Source organism: Stegodyphus dumicola, chromosome 2, assembly GCF_044657685.1.
Source record: "Stegodyphus dumicola isolate Sdum_Otavi_A_Nest chromosome 2, ASM4465768v1".
Taxonomy (NCBI): domain Eukaryota; kingdom Metazoa; phylum Arthropoda; class Arachnida; order Araneae; family Eresidae; genus Stegodyphus; species Stegodyphus dumicola.
In genome coordinates, this window is record NC_140769.1 from 179,838,045 (window position 1) to 179,857,684 (window position 19,640).

Sequence of the window (19,640 nt, forward strand, 5' to 3'; positions counted from 1 at the left end):
TACATAATTTCTTACGATATATACATATGGAATAATTTTACAAATGGATTTTTTTTTTAATGATTTTTTGAAACAGAAAAGCAAAGCATTTTCTTTTGATTTCTTGCCTACATTTTTATAAGTGTTGCTTGGTTTTAATAGATGTAAACTGAAATCATAAGAAGTCTTTATTAGTATCTTAAATTAATTCTTAAATGTACGTTATCCACCTGCATATATAAACAGTCAGTTAAATTAAATCTAATAACTATACAAAAATCTTGCGTAGATTCATTTCTATTTTCATCTATTCTATAATTTTCGAAGTTTATATGTTTAACAATTCATATAATGTCCTTGTACAGCTACATTTCTAAAGACTTACCCATTTTTGCCTTGCGTCTCCTGGTGGTATAAGTAGTAGTGCATCCAACTAGTAACTAGAAGATATAATAACGTTATATACGTGCACCACCTACCAATAGCACAACACGGGACTGGACCCAGCTGAAAACCCCTATACAAAGAATGTCTATGTACAATACATATTCTTTGCCCTATATCAGGCATGGAGGTAGGAAGTAAGAAGGAGTCGCCCTAAACAAGTTTCTCCGTACCCTGCTCTGAAGCACCAGCGATCCCTACGTGGTGACCAAAACATTGGGTCATTTATCATTGAGTTCTATGGGATTTGACGCGTTCGGGTGTAAATATTTTGTAATTACGTCGCAAATATACATATAAATGTATATATTTTCTTTTTCTACAACACTTCAGAGTCCTAAGTATGTGAAAACAACATATTTTTAAACAACATTTCATTCTGAACGGAATTAAATGCTATTCTTTTCACAGGACAGTTTTCTCAGAATGGTTTAATTTGAATGAAATATTTTCACAAGTTTTCGTTAATTACATTAGAAAAAAAAATTAAGGTAATTCGATTTTATTCAGTTAAGGTACAAAAATTAAGATCAAAGTTTATTGTATTATTAATATTAAAGTTATGCATTATTCCTTTTCTATTTATAGAGCTTCTTCCTAAAATACTTTCTTAAATATGACATGATTTTTTGGCTTCTTTTAAATCGAAAAATGTAAGTCAATTTATAATTAATGCTCTATTCGGTTCATTTTAAATTAGAGAATTATTAGGAATTAGCGAAATACTTTAAATAAGTATTTCGCTAATTCCTAATAATTAAATAGTATTAAATAGTATTTGACTTTCTCTGAACATTTCTGAAAGGGAATAAAACAAGTTTTTTAAGTATTATTTAAAACTTGTAACTGAGTTATTATAAAATGTAAAGGGAATAATTCTTTTAATTATACTTATCAGATTTTTTTTTTACCCTTCATTTCAACAATACATATTCCAAAACTCTTTATTACGTTCTTAAGTGCGCATCTCATAGCATTTGCTTTACAATACCTTTTAACAGATTGCTTTCCAATACGAACAATTCTTGCTTAAATAGTTTTATAACGTATTTGTCAACAGGATTTCAGTTTATGTTTACAATTCAATATTAAGGTTATTATATGTTTAGATAACATTTATAATCATTATAAATTAGATACATTTAATCATTAGATTTCTTCACAGTACTAACACAGTTGTTTATAAGTGAATAAATTCTTCATTTCAAATACATTTATAAATAATTTAATGAATATTTAAGTATTTTGTCAAAGGCAGATACATGCTTTTTGCAAGCACATGCATAAATACCCATACATATTTCCTATTTATCATTTCCGGCATGTGCAAATCTTTAATTTCTGTGCATACACTATATTTTTCGTGTAAAGTAATTTACACTAATTTAGCATACACCCGAAAGTTTTACATAAAAATATATATGAATATAATTTGAATGAAAATTATAAGTATTATTTTTAATACCCACTCAAAGGTCAGTTTTTCTTTAAAATTCCTCCACGATGGCATCTCTCTCTTTAGGCAGATAGCCCTTGCATGCGTTACTCTATTTAATAAAAACTTATCTGACCTATGTGCCTAATTACAAATATTTTAACATACTTAATTTTATATTTACATTTAGCCATCAAGTTTCAAACTTTTCAAATCTTCTAGAAAATAAATTTTGGTAGATCTCTTTTAGCAATTTTCTTAAAATCTATATTTTTGTAGTGCAACAGCTTAGAATTTTATAAAACAAATTCATAATCAAAATCGCTGTTGTTAGTTATCGAAAAATAACCAAGATGTGATTTTTGCGTAAATGTCACTAAACTATACAAATTGCTATTATCCATCCCACTATGAATGTTTCTTTCATGCGAAAGTGTCCCTTTTTCGATATCTATGGAACTGTCGTGTGTCGAAATACTATCAGAATCTTGTCAAGCGAGCTTCTGAATGTAAACAAAGAACAACCCCGTCTGGTGACCCAAGCTTCAAAGCAGTGCTTCACTTCTAGCGCGGAATGGCCCCTCCTCCCTTTCCTACCTCTATGATATCAGGCAGGGGGAGGATCACAGTCAAAATTTCCCCAAGAGGAGCGCAGTTTCTTTCATGGAGGTAGGAAGTAAGAAGGAATCGCCCTAAACCAGTTTCTCCGTACCCTGCTCTGAAGCACCGGCGATCCCTACGTGGTGACCAAAACATTGGGTCATTTACCGTTGAGTTCTATGGGATTTGACGCGTTCGGGTGTAAATATTTTGTAATTACGTCGCAAATATACATATAAATGTATATATTTTCTTTTTCTACAATACTTCAGAGTCCTAAGTATGTGAAAACAACATATTTTTAAACAACATTTCATTCTGAATGGAATTAAATGCTATACTTTTCACAGGACAGTTTTCTCAGAATGGTTTAATTTGAATGAAATATTTTCACAAGTTTTCGTTAATTACATTAGAAAAAAAAATTAAGGTAATTCGATTTTATTCGGTTAAGGTACAAAAATTAAGATAAAAGTTTATTGTATTATTAATATTAAAATTATGCATTATTTCTTTTCTATTTATAGAGCTTCTTCCTAAAATACTTTCTTAAATATGACATGATTTTTTGGCTTCTTATAAATCGAAAAATGTAAGTCAATTTACAATTAATGCTCTATTCGGTTCATTTTAAATTAGAGAATTATTAGGAAAATAGTATTTGACTTTCTCTGAACATTTCTGAAAGGGAATAAAATAAGTTTTTTTTTTTTTTTTTTTTTTTTTTTTTTTTTTTTTAAGTATTATTTAAAACTTGTAACTGAGTTATTATAAAATGTAAAGGGAATAATTCTTTTAATTATACTTATCAGATTTTTTTTTTACCCTTCATTTCAACAATACATATTCCAAAACTCTTTATTACGTTCTTAAGTGCGCATTTTATAGCATTTGCTTTACAATACCTTTTAACAGATTGCTTTCCAATACGAACAATTCTTGCTTAAATAGTTTTATAACGTATTTGTCAACAGGATTTCAGTTTATGTTTACAATTCAATATTAAGGTTATTATATGTTTAGATAACATTTATAATCATTATAAATTAGATACATTTAATCATTAGATTTCTTCACAGTACTAACACAGTTGTTTATAAGTGAATAAATTCTTCATTTCAAATACATTTATAAATAATTTAATGAATATTTAAGTATTTTGTCAAAGGCAGATACATGCTTTTTGCAAGCACATGCATAAATACCCATACATATTTCCTATTTATCATTTCCGGCATGTGCAAATCTTTAATTTCTGTGCATACACTATATTTTTCGTGTAAAGTAATTTACACTAATTTAGCATACACCCGAAAGTTTTACATAAAAAATATATATGAATATAATTTGAATGAAAATTATAAGTATTATTTTTAATACCCACTCAAAGGTCAGTTTTTCTTCAAAATTCCCCCACGATGGCATCTCTCTCTTTAGGCAGATAGCCCTTGCATGCGTTACTCTATTTAATAAAAACTTAATCTGACCTATGTGCCTAATTACAAATATTTTAACATACATAATTTTATATTTACATTTAGCCATCAAGTTTCAAACTTTTCAAATCTTCTAGAAAATAAATTTTGGCAGATCTCTTTTAGCAATTTTCTTAAAATCTATATTTTTGTAGTGCAACAGCTTAGAATTTTATAAAACAAATTCATAATCAAAATCGCTGTTGTTAGTTATCGAAAAATAACCAAGATGTGATTTTTGCGTAAATGTCAGTAAACTATACAAATTGCTATTATCCATCACACTATGAATGTTTCTTTCATGCGAGAGTGTCCCTTTTTCGATTTCTATGGAACTGTCGTGTGTCGAAATACTATGAGAATTTTGTCAAGCGAGGTTCTGAATGTAAACAAAAAACACCCCGTCTGGTGACCCAAGCTTCAAAGCAGTGCTTCACTTCTAGCGCGGAATGGCCCCTCCTCCCTTTCCTACCTCCATGGTTTCTCGAGTAGGCGCTCAATCCCGGATCGAATTCTATTGTTTGCTGGAAGAGTCCAAGATTTGTAGGTATGGTACGTGAAAGTAGGGATGAGCTAAGAGGAGAAAAGAAAAGGGATTTTGAGTATAGAGAATTTCAGTCGTTCCGGGATTCAGCGCCTACTATGAAACACTACAATCTCAAATCCCAACCAGATCCTTTTGATCTTTGCCGCCTGGTAAAGTCCACTTGAAATAGCGGGTGTGGAAAAATGATCGTGGCGAGGGGGAACCGCCAGAAAGTGTGGTATTCATTCTTGCTCTTGACTGTTGCGGTGTGCGCTTCAAAAGTAAAGCACTTTTGCTCTGCTTATTTTTGTAGCTCATATTTAATATTTTGAAATATTCTTTTAGCTGTTATTTAAAATTTTACACGTTTCTTTTCAGAGTTTACGAGTTATTTTTTTCAGGTTTGACAAGTAAATTTTTTTTCAGGTTTTCCTTTCAGATTTTGCGGTGTGCGCTTCAAGTAAAGCATTTTTTCTCTGCTTATTTTTGTAGCTCTTAGTTAATATTTTACAATATTCTTTTAGCTGTTATTTAAAATTTTACAATATTCTTTTCAGAGTTTACGAGTTATTTTTTTCAGGTTTGACAAGTTAATTTTTTTTTTAGGTTTTCCTTTCAGATTTTACAAGTTATTATTTTTTTTCAAATTTACAAGTTATTTACAATATCTTTTGCTTATCTGTGAGCTAATTTAAGATTTTACAATATTCTTTTCAGGTTTTACGAGTAAATTTTTTCAGGTTTTACTTTCAGATTTTGCAAGTTAATTTTCTGTTTATTAAGGTGCTTAACTTGATTATTATTTCAGAAGTAATAAGGCATATATATTCAGCACTGTTTTTATCCTTAATTAATTACTGGGCGTTATTAAAGTTTGATTTTTTACTTTTTGGGTAACAAACATTTCCATTAATTACCTTTTTTTCTATGTAAAAACTCTGGTTTGGGAATACTTACTTCGAGTACCAATTTTTATTTTTCATAGGTACAGAAGAAACTGAAAAGTATTTTTTTTTTTTTTTCTTTGCAAAACTGTTTCTTATGCTTGGGTAATTTTAAATACAGCGTTATTGATATATATTTCCGTACAATAATTTTGGTTTTTTGTTGTGAATATTATGCGCTAAGTTATACAGCTGCTATTTACAGCATATTTATATATACACACACCATGATAATGACTCTGTGTATTGACGTAATTTAAAAATCATCTAAATATTACTGTTTTTTTTTTTTTTTTTTTTTTTTTTTTTTTTTTTAGTGTTCCTATTTAGATTGCCATTTGTATTTTTCTGATAATTACAGAGTTCTTATGTTGTTAAACTAATAACACTAAGAATATCTTATATACTATATGTCATCGATAAGTTCCAGGTTTTGTAGTGTTTTTTGTGACTGCTCATTTTCTGTTAAAAGTAATTTATATAGACACATAAGATATTTTCATTCTGAACATAAGTTGGAAACTTATAATGAAAGAGATTGCACTCTGTGTAATGAAAGGTTTACTTCTATGAAAGAGTTGCATGACCACATAGATTCTGTCCATACAGATATAAGGTTAAATTTTCAGGAACTTATTTTTCATTCTAAATCTGAATTCGAAAATTGGAAAGAAGATGTTGAAAAAAGTAGTCAGTCCTTTTTTGCCAAACGAACGACTAACGTTTGGCAGATGGGACAATTCGTAGTTATTTTTTATGTAATAGAAGTGGTTCATGTAAAATAAAAACTGACAGAATACATCACGTGAAATGTGGAGGTTCAATTAAAATAGGGAAAACATGTCCTGCTGAAATAAAAGTGTCAGAGAAAGAGATCGGGGATATTTTTGAAATTAAAGTTAGTTACCAATCAGTGCATGTTGGTCATAGGCATGAAGTTGGGAAATTGCCTCTCTCAAAAACTGAAAAATCTAAATTAGCAGGTATGATGCAGCAAGGTATTCCAAAAGAAAAGATTTATTTTAATGTCCATTCAAAGTAATTATTCACCAACAAAAAGAATTGGCGTTACTCACTTAAAAGATTTACAAAATATTTCTAGAGGTATTCAGGTAAATAATGAAATTGTTTTTGACACTAATGATGTAGTATCGGTGGACTTAAAAGTCCAGAAAATGAAAGCTGAATCTGGTTGTTCAATTTTGTTGTACAAGAAAGTTGGTGACGAACTGCCAGGTTTTCAACGTGTATCAAGGGATGATTTCCTTTTAGGGGTTATGAATGGTGCCCAACTTAGGTTGCTGGAATTAAACAGCAGCTGTATTATGATAGACTCTACTCATGGTATGAATCAGTATGGATTTCAATTAACTTCTGTACTTGTCAATGATGATAATCATGAAGGTTTTCCTGTTGCTATTTTGTATTCATCAAAAATAACAGCACAAACTTTTATACCATTTTTTCAGCTATTAAAGATAGAGTTCCTAATCTTAAACCTAAGGTTTTCATGTCAGACGATGCTCCGGCATTTTATAATGCATGGTGTCAGGTTTTTAGTGAAGTTGATAATTGTCTTTTGTGTAGCTGGCATGTTCGCAGAGCATGGAATAAAAACTTATCTAAAATAAAAAACAGTGACTTAAGGTTAAAAATTGCAAATGAGTTAGTGCAAATAATGCACGAAATTGACATAGTGTCTTTCAAAAGAATTTCGGATATCTTTGTCACCAGCTGTTTGTCTAATGAAGAAACAAAAGCTTTTGGAGAATATTTCTACAAAAATTATATGTCTCAGCCTGAGAAATGAGCCTATTGCTATCGAATTGGATTAGGGGTTAATACAAATATGAAAGTTGAAAGGTGGCACAAGCAGCTTAAGTATGAACATGGTAACGCAAAGGTGATAAAGAGACTAGATTATTCTTTATCTTTGGTGTTAAATGCTATTGCAAGGAAACTGATGAATCGTGCAATATCTTTAGAACGTCATAAATTGACAACTAGGGTCACAGAAATTCGTAAGCGAAACAGTCAGAGTATGAGTATGCCTGAATATCAGGTAATTGAAATCGAGCCTAAGAAACAGTGGTCAGTTTCGAAGGCTGTTAGTTCAAGAGAAATTAGATTTTATGATGTTCGGTTTAATGATCCTTGTGCATGTAGCATAAGGTGTGATGACTTTAATATTTATATTCATGCATTCTCCTGTACTTGTATTGATTATAGTATCCGTTTCAGTATTTGTAAGCATATTCATCACGTATGTCAAAACTAGGTAACTGAAGTTCAGAGATCTGGTGTTAGAAAATAATGAGTTTCATTCAGATAATTTGGTAATTGATGTGACTGAGAGGGATTCGAAGCATGCCGAAGAACGTTCGGCGATAATTAATGAAATAACGAGTGAACAAAATGCTGAAAGTTGCGAAAGTATTAAACAGGAAACAATGAAATTGTTTGAGAATTTATCAAAGAATGTTGAAACTGAACTCCCATAAATAAAATTCCAACTTCTATACTCAAGGACCCCATTCCGGATATGAATTCCTGGGGTATTTATAGGATTCCTTGCCAGTGTGGTTTAATTTACATTGGCCAAACTAAGAGAGCCTTAAAATTTCGCTTCAAAGAACATGAGGCATATGTTAGAAAAAAGGAAACACAGAAGTCTTCTGTTGCTCAACATTGTTGGTCCGAAAATCACACTTTCAATTTTTCTGCTGCCAAAATTATTCAAAAAACATCTTCCATTGGAGAACTGGATTTTCTAGAGGCATTTCACATTCATAAAAATCTTTCTGTTCTAGTTAACGATCCTAATTCCAATCCAAATTTGCCTTCGGCTTTTAGAGAAATTATGTTTTAGTTCTGGTTTCGCCAACAGATGGCGCCACTTGCTTATTCTTGTCCAGGCTTTCTTATCTTATCTAATCATTATTTCCTATCTTGTTCATTTGCGGTTTTGCAGCTGAAGATGATGGTTCGGTAAAACCATCGAAACTAGTCCTGTGAAAATTTTGTAGGTATAACGCTGATTTTTGTTGTTTGACTTCTGAATTAGTATTTATTTGGCGTGTTATTGTGTCTTAATTATAGAAGCCCCAAACAGGCTTACATTTTGCTTTCTTTTTTGCACGTGGTGTGGCCGCCATTTTGTGATTGTAGGAGTTTCGGTGAGTACATTTTTGCAATTTTCAAGTTATGTTTATGTTTTGTACATTTAGATATTGTGCTTTGCTTGTCTGATTTCATGCATTTTGCTTACAAACGTTTTGTTTTCTATTCATTTCAGTGAGGGGTTTTTCTGTGTTTTGTGTGTACTTTATTATTGCCCAGTTAATTTAGTTTGATTTTTGCATTGTTTATCATGCCTTCATCCGTTAATCGTTTCACTAAATTACGCCTGAAACGGCAAAAATTCCTGAATCATCTTGACTTTTTACTTAAATGTAAATGTAAAAAATTGATCCCCAATTTTATTCAAATCAAATCTAATCAAAAACCTTCGAGTCGCGTTTCAAGAATTCTGTTAAATTGCAAGCTTGCCTTACTTCGGTCCGTGATAAGGGATACACGTCAACAATTGTCCAAAATTGAACATGAACTCTATAAGCTTCATCTGGAACTCGCTAAATCATATCCAAAATTCACTGCCCTTGAACAAAAGTCTTGGTCTAGAACGGAGAATGCAGTTAACCGTCATAAAAACACCCTTGCAGTTAAATTCGAAAAACTTCTTTTACAGTCTTCCAGTTCAAGTAGTTCAAAAAATCTTCCCATTGTAAACATCAAGCCAATAGTTAATATTTCTAATGTTAGTCTTTCAGAAGAACAAGAGAGAATTCTAAAATATAATTTTAACTTCTCACAAACCTGTAAACCCTCGATTCCAAAGATTTTGGCTCCTATCGAAAAAGCTTTCAAGTTCAGTAAAGTTTCAGATTCACAGAAAGAAATGATTAGGCATCTTATCGCTCATAATGTGAAATTCAATAATAAACCTTTGAAATCAAATCTAACTGCGAGAGAAAGAGCTACAATGCGCGAAATTCATTCTAACCCGGATATTATCATTTCAAAGGCCGACAAAGGCGGCCAGATAGTCGTCATGGATAAGAACACTTACATCGATGGTGTCACTAAACTCTTAAACGAAGGACCATATAATCCGATCCCTAAAGATCCTTCACCTTCGGACTTATCCAAAATAAAAACTGCGATCAAATCTTCGCAAATCATTTCAAGCAACTTAAAACATTCGCTTATCCCATCTGTTGCGAATTGTGCCAGATTATATGCTCTTCCCAAAATTCATAAAAGTGGTATTCCTTTCCGCCCTATTGTATCAAATTTAGGTACTGCCTCGTATCCTTTAGCTAAATATTTGGTTTCTAGATTTTCCACTCTATTAGACAATAACATTTACACCATAAAAAATTCTATAGAATTTGTAAAAAAGGTTAAAAACATATCTCCTAGTAATTTACTCATGGTTTCTTTTGATGTAAAATCATTATTCACCAATGTCCCAGTGGAGGGTGCATTAAGATGTCTAGAAACCAGACTCCGCGAATTTCATTTCTCTTGCATCGAAATTGAGGAGCTAATTTCTCTCACTCAACTCTGTTTGAAACAAACACATTTTGTTTTCCAAAATAAATATTACAAACAAACTGAGGGATTAGGCATGGGAAGCCCCCTCAGTCCCATCCTGGCTGATATCTACATGCATTATTATGAATCAAAATTGTTTGAAACTTTAAACTTCCCGGCATGGTTCCGCTACGTAGACGATACTTTTACCCTGTTTGAAGGTAATAAAGATGATTTAAATAAAGTTCTTTCAACAATGAATTCTATTGATCCTGCTATTCAGTTCACTTTTGAACTTGAGACTTGCAATTCTCTTCCGTTTCTCGACATTCTGGTCACACGTAACAACTTCAGTACTACAGTTTACCGTAAACCTTCATCGGTTTGCCTTCCACCACACTTTAAATCATGTCATCCGACTAAACAAAAGTTAGCTTCATTTTATTCCTATGTTTTTCGTGCTCTTCAAGTTTGCTCCTCCAAATTAGCCCTTGATGAAGAACTAAATTATTTAAAAGCAATAGCTATTGACAGGGGCTTTTCACCCAACATTATTAATCAAGCAGTTAAAAAATTCTCATCTGAACACACTAAAAGCCACACTCTTATTTTAGGAGATTATAAAAATTCTGTTGTCATTCCCTTCTTTCCATCAATTAGCTATAAAGTTGCACATATTTTGCAGAAATTTAACTTTCGGGTTGTTTATTCTCCCATCAATAAAATTCCAACTTCTATACTCAAGGACCCCATTCCGGATATGAATTCCTGGGGTATTTATAGGATTCCTTGCCAGTGTGGTTTAATTTACATTGGCCAAACTAAGAGAGCCTTAAAATTTCGCTTCAAAGAACATGAGGCATATGTTAGAAAAAAGGAAACACAGAAGTCTTCTGTTGCTCAACATTGTTGGTCCGAAAATCACACTTTCAATTTTTCTGCTGCCAAAATTATTCAAAAAACATCTTCCATTGGAGAACTGGATTTTCTAGAGGCATTTCACATTCATAAAAATCTTTCTGTTCTAGTTAACGATCCTAATTCCAATCCAAATTTGCCTTCGGCTTTTAGAGAAATTATGTTTTAGTTCTGGTTTCGCCAACAGATGGCGCCACTTGCTTATTCTTGTCCAGGCTTTCTTATCTTATCTAATCATTATTTCCTATCTTGTTCATTTGCGGTTTTGCAGCTGAAGATGATGGTTCGGTAAAACCATCGAAACTAGTCCTGTGAAAATTTTGTAGGTATAACGCTGATTTTTGTTGTTTGACTTCTGAATTAGTATTTATTTGGCGTGTTATTGTGTCTTAATTATAGAAGCCCCAAACAGGCTTACATTTTGCTTTCTTTTTTGCACGTGGTGTGGCCGCCATTTTGTGATTGTAGGAGTTTCGGTGAGTACATTTTTGCAATTTTCAAGTTATGTTTATGTTTTGTACATTTAGATATTGTGCTTTGCTTGTCTGATTTCATGCATTTTGCTTACAAACGTTTTGTTTTCTATTCATTTCAGTGAGGGGTTTTTCTGTGTTTTGTGTGTACTTTATTATTGCCCAGTTAATTTAGTTTGATTTTTGCATTGTTTATCATGCCTTCATCCGTTAATCGTTTCACTAAATTACGCCTGAAACGGCAAAAATTCCTGAATCATCTTGACTTTTTACTTAAATGTAAATGTAAAAAATTGATCCCCAATTTTATTCAAATCAAATCTAATCAAAAACCTTCGAGTCGCGTTTCAAGAATTCTGTTAAATTGCAAGCTTGCCTTACTTCGGTCCGTGATAAGGGATACACGTCAACAATTGTCCAAAATTGAACATGAACTCTATAAGCTTCATCTGGAACTCGCTAAATCATATCCAAAATTCACTGCCCTTGAACAAAAGTCTTGGTCTAGAACGGAGAATGCAGTTAACCGTCATAAAAACACCCTTGCAGTTAAATTCGAAAAACTTCTTTTACAGTCTTCCAGTTCAAGTAGTTCAAAAAATCTTCCCATTGTAAACATCAAGCCAATAGTTAATATTTCTAATGTTAGTCTTTCAGAAGAACAAGAGAGAATTCTAAAATATAATTTTAACTTCTCACAAACCTGTAAACCCTCGATTCCAAAGATTTTGGCTCCTATCGAAAAAGCTTTCAAGTTCAGTAAAGTTTCAGATTCACAGAAAGAAATGATTAGGCATCTTATCGCTCATAATGTGAAATTCAATAATAAACCTTTGAAATCAAATCTAACTGCGAGAGAAAGAGCTACAATGCGCGAAATTCATTCTAACCCGGATATTATCATTTCAAAGGCCGACAAAGGCGGCCAGATAGTCGTCATGGATAAGAACACTTACATCGATGGTGTCACTAAACTCTTAAACGAAGGACCATATAATCCGATCCCTAAAGATCCTTCACCTTCGGACTTATCCAAAATAAAAACTGCGATCAAATCTTCGCAAATCATTTCAAGCAACTTAAAACATTCGCTTATCCCATCTGTTGCGAATTGTGCCAGATTATATGCTCTTCCCAAAATTCATAAAAGTGGTATTCCTTTCCGCCCTATTGTATCAAATTTAGGTACTGCCTCGTATCCTTTAGCTAAATATTTGGTTTCTAGATTTTCCACTCTATTAGACAATAACATTTACACCATAAAAAATTCTATAGAATTTGTAAAAAAGGTTAAAAACATATCTCCTAGTAATTTACTCATGGTTTCTTTTGATGTAAAATCATTATTCACCAATGTCCCAGTGGAGGGTGCATTAAGATGTCTAGAAACCAGACTCCGCGAATTTCATTTCTCTTGCATCGAAATTGAGGAGCTAATTTCTCTCACTCAACTCTGTTTGAAACAAACACATTTTGTTTTCCAAAATAAATATTACAAACAAACTGAGGGATTAGGCATGGGAAGCCCCCTCAGTCCCATCCTGGCTGATATCTACATGCATTATTATGAATCAAAATTGTTTGAAACTTTAAACTTCCCGGCATGGTTCCGCTACGTAGACGATACTTTTACCCTGTTTGAAGGTAATAAAGATGATTTAAATAAAGTTCTTTCAACAATGAATTCTATTGATCCTGCTATTCAGTTCACTTTTGAACTTGAGACTTGCAATTCTCTTCCGTTTCTCGACATTCTGGTCACACGTAACAACTTCAGTACTACAGTTTACCGTAAACCTTCATCGGTTTGCCTTCCACCACACTTTAAATCATGTCATCCGACTAAACAAAAGTTAGCTTCATTTTATTCCTATGTTTTTCGTGCTCTTCAAGTTTGCTCCTCCAAATTAGCCCTTGATGAAGAACTAAATTATTTAAAAGCAATAGCTATTGACAGGGGCTTTTCACCCAACATTATTAATCAAGCAGTTAAAAAATTCTCATCTGAACACACTAAAAGCCACACTCTTATTTTAGGAGATTATAAAAATTCTGTTGTCATTCCCTTCTTTCCATCAATTAGCTATAAAGTTGCACATATTTTGCAGAAATTTAACTTTCGGGTTGTTTATTCTCCCATCAATAAAATTCCAACTTCTATACTCAAGGACCCCATTCCGGATATGAATTCCTGGGGTATTTATAGGATTCCTTGCCAGTGTGGTTTAATTTACATTGGCCATACTAAGAGAGCCTTAAAATTTCGCGTCGAAGAACATGAGGCATATGTTAGAAAAAAGGAAACACAGAAGTCTTCTGTTGCTCAACATTGTTGGTCCGAAAATCACACTTTCAATTTTTCTGCTGCCAAAATTATTCAAAAAACATCTTCCATTGGAGAACTGGATTTTCTAGAGGCATTTCACATTCATAAAAATCTTTCTGTTCTAGTTAACGATCCTAATTCCAATCCAAATTTGCCTTCGGCTTTTAGAGAAATTATGTTTTAGTTCTGGTTTCGCCAACAGATGGCGCCACTTGCTTATTCTTGTCCAGGCTTTCTTATCTTATCTAATCATTATTTCCTATCTTGTTCATTTGCGGTTTTGCAGCTGAAGATGATGGTTCGGTAAAACCATCGAAACTAGTCCTGTGAAAATTTTGTAGGTATAACGCTGATTTTTGTTGTTTGACTTCTGAATTAGTATTTATTTGGCGTGTTATTGTGTCTTAATTATAGAAGCCCCAAACAGGCTTACATTTTGCTTTCTTTTTTGCACGTGGTGTGGCCGCCATTTTGTGATTGTAGGAGTTTCGGTGAGTACATTTTTGCAATTTTCAAGTTATGTTTATGTTTTGTACATTTAGATATTGTGCTTTGCTTGTCTGATTTCATGCATTTTGCTTACAAGCGTTTTGTTTTCTATTCATTTCAGTGAGGGATTTTTCTGTGTTTTGTGTGTACTTTATTATTGCCCAGTTAATTTAGTTTGATTTTTGCATTGTTTATCATGCCTTCATCCGTTAATCGTTTCACTAAATTACGCCTGAAACGGCAAAAATTCCTGAATCATCTTGACTTTTTACTTAAATGTAAATGTAAAAAATTGATCCCCAATTTTATTCAAATCAAATCTAATCAAAAACCTTCGAGTCGCGTTTCAAGAATTCTGTTAAATTGCAAGCTTGCCTTACTTCGGTCCGTGATAAGGGATACACGTCAACAATTGTCCAAAATTGAACATGAACTCTATAAGCTTCATCTGGAACTCGCTAAATCATATCCAAAATTCACTGCCCTTGAACAAAAGTCTTGGTCTAGAACGGAGAATGCAGTTAACCGTCATAAAAACACCCTTGCAGTTAAATTCGAAAAACTTCTTTTACAGTCTTCCAGTTCAAGTAGTTCAAAAAATCTTCCCATTGTAAACATCAAGCCAATAGTTAATATTTCTAATGTTAGTCTTTCAGAAGAACAAGAGAGAATTCTAAAATATAATTTTAACTTCTCACAAACCTGTAAACCCTCGATTCCAAAGATTTTGGCTCCTATCGAAAAAGCTTTCAAGTTCAGTAAAGTTTCAGATTCACAGAAAGAAATGATTAGGCAACTTATCGCTCATAATGTGAAATTCAATAATAAACCTTTGAAACCAAATCTAACTGCGAGAGAAAGAGCTACAATGCGCGAAATTCATTCTAACCCGGATATTATCATTTCAAAGGCCGACAAAGGCGGCCAGATAGTCGTCATGGATAAGAACACTTACATCGATGGTGTCACTAAACTCTTAAACGAAGGACCATATAATCCGATCCCTAAAGATCCTTCACCTTCGGACTTATCCAAAATAAAAACTTCGATCAAATCTTCGCAAATCATTTCAAGCAACTTAAAACATTCGCTTATCCCATCTGTTGCGAATTGTGCCAGATTATATGCTCTTCCCAAAATTCATAAAAGTGGTATTCCTTTCCGCCCTATTGTATCAAATTTAGGTACTGCCTCGTATCCTTTAGCTAAATATTTCGTTTCTAGATTTTCCACTCTATTAGACAATAACATTTACACCATAAAAAATTCTATAGAGTTTGTAAAAAAGGTTAAAAACATATCTCCTAGTAATTTACTCATGGTTTCTTTTGATGTAAAATCATTATTCACCAATGTCCCAGTGGAGGGTGCATTAGGATGTCTAGAAACCAGACTCTGCGAATTTCATTTCTCTTGCATCGAAATTGAGGAGCTAATTTCTCTCACTCAACTCTGTTTGAAACAAACACATTTTGTTTTCCAAAATAAATATTACAAACAAACTGAGGGATTAGCCATGGGAAGCCCCCTCAGTCCCATCCTGGCTGATATCTACATGCATTATTATGAATCAAAATTGTTTGAAACTTTAAACTTCCCGGCATGGTTCCGCTACGTAGACGATACTTTTACCCTGTTTGAAGGTAATAAAGATGATTTAAATAAAGTTCTTTCAACAATGAATTCTATTGATCCTGCTATTCAGTTCACTTTTGAACTTGAGACTTGCAATTCTCTTCCGTTTCTCGACATTCTGGTCACACGTAACAACTTCAGTACTACAGTTTACCGTAAACCTTCATCGGTTTGCCTTCCACCACACTTTAAATCATGTCATCCGACTAAACAAAAGTTAGCTTCATTTTATTCCTATGTTTTTCGTGCTCTTCAAGTTTGCTCCTCCAAATTAGCCCTTGATGAAGAACTAAATTATTTAAAAGCAATAGCTATTGACAGGGGCTTTTCACCCAACATTATTAATCAAGCAGTTAAAAAATTCTCATCTGAACACACTAAAAGCCACACTCTTATTTTAGGAGATTATAAAAATTCTGTTGTCATTCCCTTCTTTCCATCAATTAGCTATAAAGTTGCACATATTTTGCAGAAATTTAACTTTCGGGTTGTTTATTCTCCCATCAATAAAATTCCAACTTCTATACTCAAGGACCCCATTCCGGATATGAATTCCTGGGGTATTTATAGGATTCCTTGCCAGTGTGGTTTAATTTACATTGGCCAAACTAAGAGAGCCTTAAAATTTCGCGTCGAAGAACATGAGGCATATGTTAGAAAAAAGGAAACACAGAAGTCTTCTGTTGCTCAACATTGTTGGTCCGAAAATCACACTTTCAATTTTTCTGCTGCCAAAATTATTCAAAAAACATCTTCCATTGGAGAACTGGATTTTCTAGAGGCATTTCACATTCATAAAAATCTTTCTGTTCTAGTTAACGATCCTAATTCCAATCCAAATTTGCCTTCGGCTTTTAGAGAAATTATGTTTTAGTTCTGGTTTCGCCAACAGATGGCGCCACTTGCTTATTCTTGTCCAGGCTTTCTTATCTTATCTAATCATTATTTCCTATCTTGTTCATTTGCGGTTTTGCAGCTGAAGATGATGGTTCGGTAAAACCATCGAAACTAGTCCTGTGAAAATTTTGTAGGTATAACGCTGATTTTTGTTGTTTGACTTCTGAATTAGTATTTATTTGGCGTGTTATTGTGTCTTAATTATAGAAGCCCCAAACAGGCTTACATTTTGCTTTCTTTTTTGCACGTGGTGTGGCCGCCATTTTGTGATTGTAGGAGTTTCGGTGAGTACATTTTTGCAATTTTCAAGTTATGTTTATGTTTTGTACATTTAGATATTGTGCTTTGCTTGTCTGATTTCATGCATTTTGCTTACAAACGTTTTGTTTTCTATTCATTTCAGTGAGGGATTTTTCTGTGTTTTGTGTGTACTTTATTATTGCCCAGTTAATTTAGTTTGATTTTTGCATTGTTTATCATGCCTTCATCCGTTAATCGTTTCACTAAATTACGCCTGAAACGGCAAAAATTCCTGAATCATCTTGACTTTTTACTTAAATGTAAATGTAAAAAATTGATCCCCAATTTTATTCAAATCAAATCTAATCAAAAACCTTCGAGTCGCGTTTCAAGAATTCTGTTAAATTGCAAGCTTGCCTTACTTCGGTCCGTGATAAGGGATACACGTCAACAATTGTCCAAAATTGAACATGAACTCTATAAGCTTCATCTGGAACTCGCTAAATCATATCCAAAATTCACTGCCCTTGAACAAAAGTCTTGGTCTAGAACGGAGAATGCAGTTAACCGTCATAAAAACACACTTGCAGTTAAATTCGAAAAACTTCTTTTACAGTCTTCCAGTTCAAGTAGTTCAAAAAATCTTCCCATTGTAAACATCAAGCCAATAGTTAATATTTCTAATGTTAGTCTTTCAGAAGAACAAGAGAGAATTCTAAAATATAATTTTAACTTCTCACAAACCTGTAAACCCTCGATTCCAAAGATTTTGGCTCCTATCGAAAAAGCTTTCAAGTTCAGTAAAGTTTCAGATTCACAGAAAGAAATGATTAGGCAACTTATCGCTCATAATGTGAAATTCAATAATAAACCTTTGAAACCAAATCTAACTGCGAGAGAAAGAGCTACAATGCGCGAAATTCATTCTAACCCGGATATTATCATTTCAAAGGCCGACAAAGGCGGCCAGATAGTCGTCATGGATAAGAACACTTACATCGATGGTGTCACTAAACTCTTAAACGAAGGACCATATAATCCGATCCCTAAAGATCCTTCACCTTCGGACTTATCCAAAATAAAAACTGCGATCAAATCTTCGCAAATCATTTCAAGCAACTTAAAACATTCGCTTATCCCATCTGTTGCGAATTGTGCCAGATTATATGCTCTTCCCAAAATTCATAAAAGTGGTATTCCTTTCCGCCCTATTGTATCAAATTTAGGTACTGCCTCGTATCCTTTAGCTAAATATTTGGTTTCTAGATTTTCCACTCTATTAGACAATAACATTTACACCATAAAAAATTCTATAGAGTTTGTAAAAAAGGTTAAAAACATATCTCCTAGTAATTTACTCATGGTTTCTTTTGATGTAAAATCATTATTCACCAATGTCCCAGTGGAGGGTGCATTAAGATGTCTAGAAACCAGACTCTGCGAATTTCATTTCTCTTGCATCGAAATTGAGGAGCTAATTTCTCTCACTCAACTCTGTTTGAAACAAACACATTTTGTTTTCCAAAATAAATATTACAAACAAACTGAGGGATTAGCCATGGGAAGCCCCCTCAGTCCCATCCTGGCTGATATCTACATGCATTATTATGAATCAAAATTGTTTGAAACTTTAAACTTCCCGGCATGGTTCCGCTACGTAGACGATACTTTTACCCTGTTTGAAGGTAATAAAGATGATTTAAATAAAGTTCTTTCAACAATGAATTCTATTGATCCTGCTATTCAGTTCACTTTTGAACTTGAGACTTGCAATTCTCTTCCGTTTCTCGACATTCTGGTCACACGTAACAACTTCAGTACTACAGTTTACCGTAAACCTTCATCGGTTTGCCTTCCACCACACTTTAAATCATGTCATCCGACTAAACAAAAGTTAGCTTCATTTTATTCCTATGTTTTTCGTGCTCTTCAAGTTTGCTCCTCCAAATTAGCCCTTGATGAAGAACTAAATTATTTAAAAGCAATAGCTATTGACAGGGGCTTTTCACCCAACATTATTAATCAAGCAGTTAAAAAATTCTCATCTGAACACACTAAAAGCCACACTCTTATTTTAGGAGATTATAAAAATTCTGTTGTCATTCCCTTCTTTCCATCAATTAGCTATAAAGTTGCACATATTTTGCAGAAATTTAACTTTCGGGTTGTTTATTCTCCCATCAATAAAATTCCAACTTCTATACTCAAGGACCCCATTCCGGATATGAATTCCTGGGGTATTTATAGGATTCCTTGCCAGTGTGGTTTAATTTACATTGGCCAAACTAAGAGAGCCTTAAAATTTCGCGTCGAAGAACATGAGGCATATGTTAGAAAAAAGGAAACACAGAAGTCTTCTGTTGCTCAACATTGTTGGTCCGAAAATCACACTTTCAATTTTTCTGCTGCCAAAATTATTCAAAAAACATCTTCCATTGGAGAACTGGATTTTCTAGAGGCATTTCACATTCATAAAAATCTTTCTGTTCTAGTTAACGATCCTAATTCCAATCCAAATTTGCCTTCGGCTTTTAGAGAAATTATGTTTTAGTTCTGGTTTCGCCAACAGATGGCGCCACTTTCTTATTCTTGTCCAGGCTTTCTTATCTTATCTAATCATTATTTCCTATCTTGTTCATTTGCGGTTTTGCAGCTGAAGATGA